Source organism: Heloderma suspectum, chromosome 5, assembly GCF_057233095.1.
Source record: "Heloderma suspectum isolate Gila_16-S chromosome 5, 16-S_ref, whole genome shotgun sequence".
Classification (NCBI taxonomy): Eukaryota; Metazoa; Chordata; class Lepidosauria; order Squamata; family Helodermatidae; genus Heloderma; species Heloderma suspectum.
Window position 1 is genome coordinate 91025897 of NC_139462.1, and position 13442 is coordinate 91039338.

At 42.4% G+C, this 13442-nt stretch overlaps 1 protein-coding gene across 2 annotated transcripts in view; it reads left to right on the forward strand.

The window, feature by feature from the left end:
• Positions 1-982: 982 nt before the first annotated feature.
• Positions 983-13442, forward strand: part of MTUS1 (microtubule associated scaffold protein 1) — a 140814-nt gene continuing 128354 nt past the window's right edge. Inside the window, exon 1 of one of the 2 annotated variants that reach the window (XM_084856662.1) lies at positions 983-1101. The gene's annotated coding sequence lies outside the window, so the exon portion shown is untranslated. The remainder of the gene's footprint in view (positions 1102-13442) is intronic. The other variant, XM_084856663.1, reaches the window with a different exon arrangement.

Here is a 13442-nt window from a genome sequence, read left to right on the forward strand (position 1 = left end):
CTGTATACTCAGGAGTTAGTTCCATGGATTTCAGTGGGGCTTACGCAGGTAGATGGGGATAGGGTTGCAGCTTTAATACCTGAACAAGAGTGCACAACTGAGTTATTGCCAGCAAAGCACAGGTCAGATTGGAATATTCTGCTTTCGTTTATGAATTCTATTGGATGATTTGATATATTTAAACATTGCCTTTTACTGCACCTGCAAAGAATTGTGGTCTGTTGTTGCCCTGTTCATTTTACAATGGTGCTCCCCCCCCCCCGACATCTTCACCAGCTTCGTGCAATATGATCTCAGATTCCCTTATGTCAGTAAACCAAAACCATACCACAGGAATGGACTGGTTGTAGTTTACCACAATTCCCCTGGTGGAGTTGGCAATATGATTTTCCTGAGTGAGCACTCCTGTGCCTCTAATACCTGCCTTACTCAGTAGAAATTTACCAAGTTAGGCTTTTCTTCTTCTTTTTCTTTTTAACGTGGAGATGGTGGGGAAAGCCCCAGCTGTACTAAGATGCTGCTAGTCCGGAAAGCCGTTGAAGGCACAAGAGCCTCGCTAAGGAGAACAAGTTGGCAACACGGTCGTCGGGTGTTAAGCCTAGCAGGGGCTGTCCCGAGACTTAGGACAAAATATTTCTATTTAAATCCTGCTCTAGTCCCGAGACCAACACCGCCGCATTGACCGGCTACCGGCACGTATTCCTCGTCCTCTCGTATTTGCACGAGTGTGTGAGCATTGCAGGCTGACTAACCTATTGTTGGGGGAAAAGAAATTCATTCTCTCTCTCTTTCTCTCTCTGTCCCCCAGCCGCCACCCCCCCTTCCCCTTCTAGCTCGGGCCAGGTATTGAGGAATGCTGTGACGTCACCAGGGAAGGCAGGTGCTGCGGTTCCCTCAAGGCACAAGAAGGAGAGAAGATCGGCCTGGCTGGTCCCGGCTGGTATTGAGCACGCGCACTGGGCAGAGAGCGGACCAAAAAAACACACAACCAACCCCCAATTCCGAGAGAGCGAGGCGCGCGCGCGCGCGCGCTCGCTCACAAGCTCTCAAAGCAGCGCGAGGCGAATCGTCCTGGTGCAGCTGCAGTCTGCGGAGCAGAAGGTAACGAAACACTGCAGGGCTGTGCTTTGGAAGGAGGCTCGAGGAGAGGCAAGGGGAAAGAGGCGTTAGCCTGGGCTGAGAGGGAGGGAAACGTTCTGGCTGCCCTTTTGTCCTGTGGGTCTTTTGTGGGGCTGCGACGCAGCGGGTGGTAGAGAAGGACCGAACTTCGGCATTGAATTTAGGGGACGCTGGCGGGGGGAGGACGGGCCCGCGGCGGCGGCGGCTGGTGCTGCCCTATGCGCGTGGCGTCGTTGCTCCCGAGAAGGCAGTGGGACAGCTCTTGGGGCCGTGGCAAGGTGACGACTAGTGAACTTTAAGCGCGAGAACTTTTTAAAGGCTCGGCGCTGAGGGGAAAGGCTGGCTCTGTGCTGGAGGCGCGGGGGGACTTGTCGTTGCTGTCAAGTTGGCGCGGGAAGCTGGGAGGGGATAGTCTGAGTCCCGTCCCCCCCTTCAGGACACGGTTGGGCCAATAGGAGTCGCGGCAGCGGCGGTGGGGGGCTCTCATTGGAAGGAGGACCTGGGATTCTGTCTCTTGCCTGAGAGTTAAATCTGCGTCCCGTCTTTTCTCTGGTTGCTTCCCTGGCGCGGCTTGCTAGCCTGGGTTGTTCCTGCGGCGCGGCGCTCTGTAGCAAAGCATAATAATAAGCCTGCGAAGGGCTACTATTGTGGAGAGGGATTCTGGCGCCTTGGCTCTCGGCCTCGGCTGCACGGTCTCATGTCCCAGTCGTCATCGACAGCAGCAATTCTGAATATTCATACCGGCAGGCGCGCGCGCGCTAATAACCCAGGTCGTGGCTTCCCTTCTCCTCCCCCAGTTTTAATCGGGGCCGGGCGCTTAAGGAAAAAGTTGGCGAGGATGTTATGGCTAGGCCAAAGGGCTCTTTTTACTATCCCATTTGCGCCTGCTCTGCAAAGCCTGTGGAAACTGGAAACAGACCTGGTAGGCTGTTGCTGCCTTATAAACATAAATCAAAATTTCCTAATTCTGAGTTCAGACAGCAAACCTCCTATATACGTTCTTTAAGAACTCACTTTAAGGATAGTGAGTTGAGGTGTTGTCTCAGCTGACGTTAGAAAGCGCCTTTTGTGTACGCCTTTTTGTATGTGTGAAGTGGAATGTGGAAGATATCTCCTCTTAAATAATGTATGCGCTGGCCAACCAGAGGTTCACATTTCAGCCTGGTTTATAGACGTTCTGTCTGAAAGCTCCCTACAACCTGGCGTTTCCTACACTTGGCACATCTGTAAAACCTCTATCTGCTAGAACATACATCTGGCTTCTTAAAAATGTGTCTCTTGCATTTTATCCCACTCTAGCAATTCTCATATATGCATAGAGAGAGAGGTTCAAATGCGTTTGTAGTGTGTAAATGCCCCTCAACTTGGATCTGAGAGACAAAAGTTCTGTTTACAACTTCAAATTGGGTTGCCTCAACTTCTCATCTGTAAAAAGAGATTATTAAGCCTGCAAGCCTATGACACCTGGGACTAAGTCCCATTGAACTCAGTGGAGCTTACTTCTGAGTAAGTATCCACAGGATTGTGCTGTAATTTGTTACTCTTGCAGGATGGTTGTGAAGATGCATGCCACCATGAACACAAAACATTCTGTGTATTAAAAGTGCCATACAGAATAATAAAACCTCCCTACTGATTTTAGTGGCAATTACTACCAAACAGGATATTAGCGTAAGCAAGTTTAGAACTGTGTGATATTTGAGTATGCAGGAATAAATAAAGATTTGTGTATCATAGTACTATGAATCCCGCTTGTCTTTCTTTGCGTTTCTCTCTTATATTCAGGAACTTGATTTAGACAAATTTGTGTGTATGTTCTGTCTTAATCTTCCCTAGCCATGAAATTCTCTGAGCCAGAAACAAGGGTTAGGTCCTTTCAGTGCACCGCAGTCAGAAGTCTCTTTCTTTCTCTCTCCCCCCCACCCCTCGTTCCTGGCATCAAGTTGCTTCTGTGCTGCTTCCTCTCATCTAGGTTAATGTCAGGTTTTCTCGTCACATTGATAGCCACTACAGGATGTTTATAAGATAATATTTATAAACTGCCTTTAGAGTGCCCAGCAACAATACTTAATCCCCCCACCTCTCTCTCTTTCTCACACTGGAGCAAACCAGAACTGCTAAACCAAAAGTGGAATTCCCAACGGTTGGGGGAGGGGAGACTCCAAGGTGACCTGCATATGGCTGCAAGACAAGATTGTGAACCAAACTGGGAATGTCTGTCATGGGAACATCTGGATGAAACCATCACCGAGACAAGTGGCTTGCGTCTGCATGCTTGCTTCTTCTTACAAGAGAAGCAATGAAATGCTTGTCTCTGTCAGGCAAGCCAAACAGTCAAGTAGTACTCCAGCTCTTTCACATCCAGTAGAGATGTCCTTTCTTTCTCCTACACAGACAGTTGCATTCTTAACTCAAACCATCCTTGCTTTGCATTTTGCCTTGCTGTGATGGTTAGTGTAATGGGGAATAATGACTTGACTGCAGTTTCAGAGAGGGAGTTGTCCCTTTAGTTAAGCTTCAGCATATTGTAGTACACTGGGATGGACTGAGATGGTCATTACTTTCCAGTGTTAATTTATTAAGCTTAAATGGATATGCAGTAGATATAAAATTTGTAATTAAGTTGTCTAGATCAATAGTCCCTTGTCAGACTTGGGTTCTGTCTTTCAATATTTTAGCAATATAAAGACAGCAGTCTGTCTGTCTTCATCTCCCTTCTCTCTCTCTCCATCTTTTTATTTTGATGTTGAAAAAACAACACCTAACAAAAAGATGTGGTCATGCAACCAACTAGCTGGGATGCACAGATTGAAGACCAGTGGTGTAGACCAGGGGTCCCTAACCCTTTTGGACCCGTGGGCACATTTGGGAATTTGAGAAACTGCTGTGGGCACCACCACAAAATGGTTCCCATGGAAGATATGGCTAGTTACATAATGGCTGCCATGGGGGCCTAGCTAGTCAAAAGTAAGCGAAAGAGGGGTGAGACTAGAGGCTGGGATGGAGGGGAAAATAGCAAGGTGAATGGGTAGAGAAAGAGCAAGGCTAGAGGCTAGAAAGAGAAAGAAGACGGCGCTAACATTTTCTAAAGTTTTTCCTTTAAAAAAAATGTTTTTTGAAGGGGACAGGGAGGGGAGAGCTTTGTGGGCACTGTTGGAGGTCTCCGTGGGTACCACATTGGAGAGCCCTGGTCTAGAACAAGAGTAGGCAACCTGGAGTCTTCCAGGTTTCTTGGACTACAACTTCCATAATCCCTTACCCATGGTCATGCTGGCAGGGGAAAATAGGTTTTGTAGTCCAAAAGGTCAGGAGGGCACTTAAGTTGCATCCCTGGTCTAGAATGAAAGGTCATGCTGGCTGGGGCATGCTGGGAGTTGTAGGCCTTTTCTTTATCTAAACATACATAGGATTGCACCCTTAATTACTTTGGGAAAATAGTAAAGTCTACTATTTAAAAAACAAAGGTTTTTTTTTTTAAAAAGTGGGGAGGAGTTGTGCTGTTTTCCATCCCACAGTTTCCATAGATGTTTGTAGTAGTGCTTTGATAGCCTGCCCAGCTCAATCACAGGGTTCCTTGCCTGACCTCTCTCCTATGAGAGAAGGTTACAACAGCTGGGATTGTTTAGCTTGGAAAAAAGGAGGGTAAGGGGAGACATGATAGAGGTCTACAAAGTTATGCATGTTGTGGAGAATGTGGACAGGGAGACATTTTTCTTCCTTTCTCAAAATACTAGAACCTGGGATCATCCCATGAAGTTGATTGGTGGGGGATTCAGGACAGATAAAAGGAATTACTTCTTCACACAGCATATAGTTAAACTGTGGAATTCGCTGCCACAGGAAGTAGTGATGGCCACCAATTTGGATGGTTTTAGAAGGGGGTTGGACAAATTCCTGGAGGAAAAGGCTATCAGTGGCTACTAGTCTAGATGGCTATGTGCTACCTCCAGTACCAGAAGCAGTGAGCCTATGTACAGCAGTTGCTGGGGAACATGGGTGGGAGGGTCCTGTTGCACTCATGCCCTGCTTGTGGGTTCCTGGTCAACAGCTGTTGGACGCTATGTGAATAAAATGCTGGACTAGATGGACCCTTGGTCTTATCCAGCAGGGCTCTTCTTATGTTCTTACCTTGTGAATTTGTAGGTAGGGGAGGTTAGTCTCTACAGTCTAGACTGTATTAATCATATCTGGAATGTGATCTTCATCCTAATTTATGTTTTGGCTACATTACTGGTGGAGATAGTATCAAATAAATAAATGCAGACATCCAAGTGATGTAGGTAAGTGGTTCAATGGGGAAGGTGCAAAAGAGAAGATATTAACATCTGGTCCTTTACTCATGCTTAGGGAACGTGTAGCTTTAAATGCTGGGGAGTTGCTTCTAAAATAACGATTTTGTGGTATGTCATTTACTTGAATTAAGTACTTGCCTCTTCATTTAATGGTCTTTGCCAAAATTGGTGTTTGACCTTAATAGTTGAAGGTAAAAGGTAAAGCATGCAAGGGGTGAGTAGGTTGTAAGGGGCGGAGGAGTGGGGAGAATTCCAGTTTGTTTTTCATCTTCTCAGTAGCTACCAGTTAATTACTTATTTGTTCTTCAACTCATTATACAAAACATCAGGCCTGGTATTTTCTTGGGGGAAAGCTTGGTCAAACAAACAGATCTATGAGACACACATTGACTGCATAAAACAACAACAAATCTTAAGTGGTTAAATGTTTTATATATGCTCAGCAATAGCAGAAGTTATTTGGGTTGCGTCTCTTGTTAAACATTACATTGGGGAAAAGAAATGTTGAATAGGCACAGGAATCTTTGTCTGTTTCAATCCTCCCTCCACCCTAATTACATGGTCCTTATTTTCCTCACAGACAAGGACCTTAGCCTTGACCTGAGGGGAACCTCTGTCAAAGCATAACTGGATTAGTCTTGCAGTTTAATCCTTCCCATAAAAAAAAAGCCCTCAGAATTCAATGTATTGTGACTTGCTAATGTATTGTGACTTGAGACTGCCCACATTTCCAGTAAAGTCAGGAAACTATGAAGTGCTTTTAAGTCATGGGTGTCAACTTGGGACATGAGTCTTGTCCTACCTACATCTCACAGTGATAGATGGATGTTTCATAGATGTTTCAAGGCATGAGTGTGGTTCCCAAGAGCCCACCTAAGTGTATCAAAAGTTTTAAAGCAGTCTCGAGAGCTAGCTATTTCTTTTTATTTTGCAATAGTGTTGTAATACTAGTGTGCAAAAAAAAAAAAATCTTCAGAAGTCCATAGTTTAATGAACAAGGCATTTGTGAATTTAAAATGCTGTTTAGAAGAACCTTGATCCTTCACTGTCCCTGGATCTTCAGGGGATGACAATGGCAAGGACTGCATTTGTGCAATTATGCTTGGTGCACCAGCTGCAACTGTTCCTGAACTGGTCTGAAGTGGCAACCGTTTTTCATGCTGTGGTGACATCACGTTCAGACTATTGTAATGCACTCTATGTGGGGTTGCACTTGAAGAGCTCTCAGAAGCTTCAGTTTGTGTAAAATTCAGCAGTTAGGCTCCTGGTGTTGAAAGACCTGTACTGGTTGTCAGTTGCTTTCAGGGCTCAATTCGTTGATTTAGCCTTTAAACCCCTAAGGGAGGAATCCTGTGGCCCCTAGACAGCATCTGAGGGGCCATAGGATATTTCAGATTCCGAGAGCAGAGAGCGCTCTGACTCAGAGGGGGGAATTGGAGCTCTGACTCCCATCTTCATGGCAGCCAGCACAGAAAAAACCACACTGGCTGCTCTCCAAGGTCAAGAACTTGACCTTAGAGAAGGGGAGAAGGGAGTGTTTCAGTGGGCAGGGAAGGGAGGAGACTGGAGAGGCCAGGATACGAGCTATCCTGAAGCCTTTCCAGCCTCCTTTCCTCCCACTCTCCCACAAAAAAGCCCATCTAGCAAAAAATGCAGGGCGGGAGGACAGGATGGTAATTGTATCTCCCACTCCTCCCACCCTGCATAGGATGATCATAAGCCTCTAAGTTTGGGGGCTTACGATCGAGGATGCAACCCATAGGATTACACCCTAAGCAGTTTAGGGCCTGGCTATCTAAAGGACAGCCTGTTATGGACATGCCCTGCTATTAAGATATGCAGGAGGAGCCCTTTTGAGGGCACCATTACCCACAGAGACCCATTTGCTGGGTACTGGTGAGAGGGCTTTCTCCTGTGTTGCTCCCAAAGTGTGGAATATGCTCCTTCAAGAACTTTGATTGGTCCTCATTATCTTGGCTTTTAGAAAGGTTATGAATATGAATCTTTTTAAACTAGCCCTTTAAATTATGTAGTTTTTATGTTCTATTCATCTACTGCTTTTAATGTTCTTATATTTACTGTTTTAAGGTTTTATTGTTTTAAATTGCTGTACACCACCTTGATGGCTTTTTAGCAAATAAGGCAGTATATAAATGTTGATAATAAATAATAACTTTGCAGCTGAAAATCACTGCCTTTAACAGGGAGTTTAAATTTTAAATTATAATTTTGAATATGCCAACTGCTTAAATTTCAAAACTAACTTGTAACTATCACACCCCTTGACTTGGGATGGTAGTTAGATCATCAGCTTCAGACAAATTCTTAGTTGCTTTGAATGCTTATACATCCATTTGTTTCTATTTATATAAAACATTTCTGGCAAAGATTGGGAAACTGGAAAGGGCACTCACTTCAAATCTGATACTATTGTTCTGCGGCCAAGGAAAGATAGGGTGTGAATTATTTCTTGAGGCTCACTAAGAAATTAAAGGATCAAAAACGTTTTTTTTAAACCAAGCATGCCCTGAGCAACGAAATACTTGCTAAAGAAATGCACAGGACAAATTCAACTGCTTGGAATAAGCTGATGAAATCCTCAAGTGCCTTGCTTTGGTATGCTGGCATATAAAATGCCACTGGGTTAAACATTTTCCAGGCATCACTTGTAAAGTTATTGGAAAAAAATCGGGTTACACTATAACAGATGTTTCATAAACTTCTATTGCAGTATGTACGCAAGAGTGAGTAGAATCTGTTAAGGTAGGAGAACTATGAATCATCAGCCTACACACATACACACAAACACACACACACACACACAGTTATTTTTATTTGTTGTTTGTATGGGAAATCCTGTATTCTAGTTGTGGTGTTAAACAATTCACTCTCTGTATGTCATGCTTGAGAGTTAGTGGTGACCTGTCAGAAGCTACAGGCCGAAGCTTGTTTACTTGGAAGAAAGCCCCATTGAAAACACTGGGACTAGGTTCTGACCAAACAAGTTTCTCTTATGTTTCTGAAATAAATGTATGCGGTATTAAATGACAGAAGTATTCATATGAGTTGTGTGCTTTTTTAGAAGTTTATTTTTAAGCCTATGAGAACTTAAAATTTAGTTGATGACAAGCATGGATGCAGTCCAGACGTTTATAAGCTACACTTCTAAAATGAGCAGATAAAAAATAATAATTTCCTGCTTCAGTTGTGAAGTCGGCTGTGCTCAGCTAAAGCAATAAATTGTAGTCCTGGTTGAGCACAAGGTTTGGGGGTGGGTGGTTGTTTGCTGAGATATAATGGGAAAGCCTTTTGGCTGTTTGCTTTAAAGACTGTGAATGAATCTTCTGGAAATGGAATTTAATTGTACCTTTACTATTTCTTTCAGAAACTTCTTTGTTTTAAATCTCCTCCCTATTATGAAGGGTAGTTCCAAAATGAAGTGCTGATGACCATCAGGGTGGTATAGTAGTAGCTGTACACTTCCCCAGTTCCTGGAGATTTCACGGTGAATATTTATTGAATATGTCGAAACCTATAGCAGTAGTTCATTCTGAATCAGAGACATCTTTTTAAGACTGTATCAGAATACACTTGGAATAAATAGACAGAACCAGTGTAGCAAAGAAAATTTGCTTACATTTTTGGTTTTAATGGATTCATTTTACTTGGATAAAGTTGCTGCTGATAAAAAAGCAACCTTCAACACAAGTTGAGGCTGATTTGTACATTTATGAACATCACTCCATGGCTCTTGCCTAAATGTGTGAACTATCTTTCTTGAAAGATATAATGAAAGCTGTGTCTGTGTAGGTTGATCACTTGTTTAATAATGCAAGTTATCATTTTTATGTTGCAAGCATCAAGTGATACAAATGTGAACTCCCGCATTCTGACAAAGTTGTGACTTCAGTCATGACTTATGGTTAGCAGAATGCACGGCATCCATGAAGTTATCTTACAGACCAGTGCTTGAAAGTGATGAGATCTAACAAAATGATCTGGCACTGAAGCTGCATATTATGGCATGTTACTTTGGTTTAGGAAGCTTCTCTTCTGTGATGGGGATAGGCTATGAGCTGCGAAACGTTGCTTGACGTTAATAGGATAATACCGTAAACCTGTCACAAAGAAAAGATGGTGTATTTAAAGTAAAGTTAGTAGCACATGATTTAGAATCATGTTACTGGATTAAATCCCCCTTCGAGTGAATTGAGTGGGGACAACTTGAAGTGGTGATGTGTGGAGGTTTAAGGTTGGAAATTAAAGTCCTTAAGGCCATTTTCTTAATAATCAACCCAAAAGGTGCATGCAGTATACACAGCACAAAACTTAGAAGTATAGAACTTAACATTTTTCCATCATATAAGATTAATTGTCTAATCTTAAAGCAAAGGGCATTTTCATGTGTGATTAGAAGTATACTTTCGGTTGTGGAATGGTACAGAATGTTAACATGAGGGAAACTGTGGTCTTCTGCTTACTGAATCAGATGTACATTCTAGCCAATGTAGGTTTCTTAAATTCCTGTATTACGGACATGGGAGATTCAAAAAATGATTCAAGCATTGCTTTTGAAAACAGCTAACTTTTTCAGGTCCATTCACTTTAGCGCTTTCCCCCTTGCATTCTGGCACCATCCATGTGAATCTCTTTTGGGCCACTACTCTTTAGATAATCAACACTATTGTTGATGTTAGAGTCAGGGGTGCCATTGACTCGTCATTCAGGAGTACTGAACTTCCATTTCCATTCTTGTAATGATTTGCCTTAGAAAAATGTCTTGTGACAAAGATCATTGTCATATCTTTCAAACTGAACTGTGCAACAGACACATTCTTCTGCCCTAATTTTTACATAGTGTGTGATATATTGGATAGATTAACTTTTTTCACAGCGCTGCTATTCCTTATAAACCTTCCCAGCTCCATAAATCCCACATGGAGCAAGATACTTAACATCTATGAATTTCCTTCCACATAAAACTGTCTTGTACAAAAGCCACTACTATCCATAAAAGAAAGCTTGCACAACTGGAGAAGAGGGGTGTGTAACAAAATGAAAGAGACACTTGAAACAACCTGAGTGTGTTCTGCTTCCCAGAAGGAACCGGGAACTAGTTGAGAGCAACACCCACTTTCTTAGGCCTGAAGGGAAGAGAAGAACACAGACTGAGAGAGCTCTGTAAAATTTTTATTTAAATAAAACTTACATTGGGCTATAAAGCAGAGTTTGATGCTATATAAGTAAGCAATTCCACAGTCTTGAAAAAGGTTGTACTTTGTGACCTCCCTTGTTTGTCGGCAGGAAAGAGCACTGAGCTGGAAATAGGAGATAGTGGTTAGTCTCACCGTGGAAAATTAAGGCAGGTCACACCTTTTAGGGGGCACCGCATGCCAAAGGTTCCTGGTGCAGTCACTGGCATCTCCAACTAAGTGGAGCAGGGCTGGAAAATACCTCTGGCTGGGACCCTTGGAAGGACCTAATGATGTTCTAGAATCTTGCTTGTAGCTTGATGGGAGCAGGTATAAATAAGCCCATCACAAATTGCTCACCGCTGGTAACACAGTGCTATTTATTGGAATTGTAGTTCACACATTTAGCTGCAAGTCATGGGCTGTTGAGAATTCCAGTGATGTGAGAACCAGCCCTGAGTAGGGATCTAACTACACTTTGCATACACATGCATGTAACAAAAGCTCAATGGCTGCTTTTCCTAGTAGGCTACTTCAGGAGGAAGATTTGGAGCATATAAAAATGGGACTGAGAGCTTAACACTTTCCCTGTATTGTATTTTCTGTTATCCTTTACTAGTAGCAATAAAATGAAATAATTTTGGACAAAACTTGAAATTAGGTGGTACAAAGCTATTTATTTCAAAACTCAGATGCAGACCAGAAAAAAGACCCTGTTGCTATGATGCCATCTAGTTCTTGCACAGAGGAACCTGTCATCCACCCAACTCATCAGTCCTCTCTCAGTTGGAGGGGCTGTAGTTGTCCTTAAACTCTGTACATCTTGTCCATATTCCTATCCCTCTTCACTTCCTAACAGATGCCTCCCTCTCAGTTTTGGAAGGCTACTAGACTTCCAGCTTCTGAATTATAGTAGTTTCTCTCCAATTTTGCATCCTAAGCGCAATGCAGAATAGTACAGTAAAATTGTTAGGAGGAGGGCAGTTTGCATCACTTCTTCCCAGCAAGTGTTGTTCGCATGTTCTTTGAAAGAGAATTTTTGGAAAACTAGGTTTAGCTAATGTTGTAAACTGAAACTAGTAAAACAAAGTTCTTTGTCTGAATTCTTGTGGAACTCATAAAAATTGTAGAATACCTTGTTGAAATAGGGTTAAAGGAATTACGAGTATGATTAATAATCAAACATAGCAAGTCATGCCTGTTCCTGTTAACTTTTTCCATTCTTTTGCCTGGAGCTGCAAATTCTGGTTCCTGAATTTATTTTTCATGCTTGGTGCCTTAGCTGGCTCTTGACTTCTTTGTCTGGTTCTCTTCTTGCTCAAAGATGAATGGTGAAATCTTTTTTCACTTGTAGGAAAGGAATTCAAATTCTCATTACTCTGACAATTCTATCTCTGTTACTAAGGCACTCCCCCCCCCCCATCTCAGTCCAATTTAGGCTGCAATCCTATAACACTTGCCTGGGAGTAAGTCTCATTTAACTCAATGGGGCTTCCTTCTGAGGAGACATGCATAGGATTCCTCTATTTGTTACCTTTCCGTTCTAGTCATTTGACCTCTTGGTGCTTCTGCTCACTTTTAAAAAGACTTCACAACCATTCAAAACAGTACCAACTTGCTATCATCAGGCTTAAATTGTTTGCTGTCCGTCTTCAGGCAAATGCAAATATTTTACTCTGAAACAGTATGCGAACTGTTTTCTGTCCTATATGTCGACATTACCAACATACTTGCAGAAGGCTAAAGAGGTTCTGTCGTTAAGGTCATTAGTCCGGCCTCACTCCTTTCAGGCCAGATGAAGTAGTAGTTGATACTCTTTGCTTTCTTCACAGGAAATACAACATTACTAATGTGCATCAAGTAGCATGTTTCATATTGTTACATTGTCCACATTATCTACTAGCAGATTTATATTTAGAGCAATAAGAAAACACTTTAAAAAAATCCAAGTTCCACACCCCATGTTTTTCCCAGAAGGTGTATATGAAGATGAGTATGGGATTTTATGCGGAAATGTGTGCACTGAATGCATAATGTCCATCAGGGATTTTAATTATATTGAATAGGATAATTTGAAACTGTGACCAGAATCCAAAGAAACTCAAAACTAGTTCACTGAGTCAGAGGTGGCTTTAGAATTATGTTCACAAATACCACTACCACCACTCCTTGCATGGCAAACAGTTTTGAAACTGAGCAGTTCAAAGGAAGGTAAAATGTAAAAAAGAAAGAAAAAGAAAGATCCTCCAGGCTAGTGCAAACTCCTTGCATGAGCCGAAATCGGTCTTTGGACCCTGGCCCAGATTAAAGATGTCTAATCTGTGTTGCTCAATTCCTATGAAGTGAAAAAAGTGTACTGTACCTACTAGGGCACCAGATTTGTCAACTGTTGCTTTTCATTATCTGTCTGGTGATATTTCTACTAGTGGCAAAGGTTGCCTTGACATAAGGGTAACTGATGGCATCAACAAAGCTTGTTGGCTTTAGAAAATCAGTGCAAAATGGAAACAGTAGCTACATGATGTATGAAATCAAGCCAGCACTTGCTTGATTTTCAATAGTGGGGAGCTAATTAAAGTAAAAACTGCAGGAGACACCACTGTGGTCACATCAAGCTAACTTCTTAGATTAGGTATATTGATGAGAGAGAAATTATGTAGAGGTCACTCAATAACACTAGTGTAAGTTATATTTAGGACTTGTGTATAACAGACTCTGGTTAGAGTAAAGCTACTATTAATACTGTTCAGTTATTTATATACAACATGAGGGAATAGCAGTGTCTATAGTGAGGCAGCTTGTAATACTCATTATTTTCCTTCCACCTCTCCCTGGCCCC